This window comes from Gavialis gangeticus, unplaced genomic scaffold (genome assembly GCF_001723915.1).
Source record: "Gavialis gangeticus isolate Ggan-Ray unplaced genomic scaffold, GavGan_comp1, whole genome shotgun sequence".
Lineage (NCBI taxonomy): Eukaryota > Metazoa > Chordata > Crocodylia > Gavialidae > Gavialis > Gavialis gangeticus.
The window spans coordinates 5,936,056-5,937,316 of record NW_017729020.1 but is presented as its reverse complement, the minus strand read 5'-3'; positions in this window follow the sequence as shown (position 1 = coordinate 5,937,316).

The window sequence follows — 1,261 nt, the reverse complement described above, 5'->3', positions numbered from 1 at the left end:
CAGAGATCGGCGGTGTAGCAGACATGGGGAATTCTCCCCGCCAGCCTTTGTTGCCAGGAATGCCCAGCGCATTCACCGCTGCCCCAGACAAAGACATCGGGGCCTCGGCTACGCTCCCCCGGGAGGCTGGGGGGCAGCCCGGGGGGCTGGCGCTCCACTGCCAAGCAAGGCCATCCCAGAGCTCTCTCGGCAGCCCCGGGGCCCCTCGTGTCCCTCTTCGCCTGCCCGTGCTGGGGCACAGCCCCTTCCAGCGCTTGCACCAGCTCCCTTCCAGCTGGCAGTGGAGCAGGCAAGGGCAATGCATGCACCATACTAGGCTTGCAGTGCGTGTCAAAGCGTGGCATCTCCGTGCCAGGCCCCTATGCCAAGCAGCCACGTGGCATGAGGGGAACCACGGAAATGCCACACCTCCTAGGCCACGGTGGGTCTGGATTACAGGCCTCCTGCCTTGGCAGCCATTCCCTGCTGTCACCCCGCGGCCGCCACCCCGCACGGCCGCGCGCGGAGCTGGCTCGCAAACCCGGCTGCGCAGGCCGGGCAACAGTGTGTCCTGGCCGCATAACAGAGAGGGTGGTCTGTCATCTTCCACCGGCTTCCCGGCAGGCCTCCCGAAATGCAGCATGCACAAGGAGCTCCCTGCTAAGCCTACACCCTTGCCCAGACACCCGGATGGCCCGTCGGGCTTTCCCAGTCCACTAAGGCGGTCACGGCGCGTCCTTCAGAGCCACGGGGGCTCTGGGCGACCCCGCACAGCAGCAGCCTGTGGTCTCATTGGAGATCTAGCCACTGCTGCTGCTCTGCCATGTCCGTCACAGGCTTTGGCACGCTCGTGACAGGGCTTTAATGAGGACATCCCTGGGACCTCTCTGCATCGTTAGCGACACTAGAAGGCTCCCCAGAAACCCCTGTGGCAAAGCTTGAGGTTGGCCTTAATGAGCAGCTTTCGTTTGATGGGCATGATCTTGCCAGGACGGCAGAAGCATAGCTCTTGAACTCATAAAGCAAAGCCCAGCTCTGCAGGCAGACCCGGGGCGGCACGCCTCACGGCAGACACTGGCAGAGGAAGTCCTAGTGATCCCTTAATGCTTGTAAGGCCCTGGAGTTAGCCTCAGATTCCCAAACCGCTCGCCCTCCAAAATAAGGCTTTGGTCTGACTGCCGTGTTTGCTGAGCTCAGGGCCCCGTTCAACCCTCGCATGACTGCCCCTTGAGTCCACTAGCCGTTTCCCCAACCACACGCAGGCCGAGCTTTTGTACCCAGT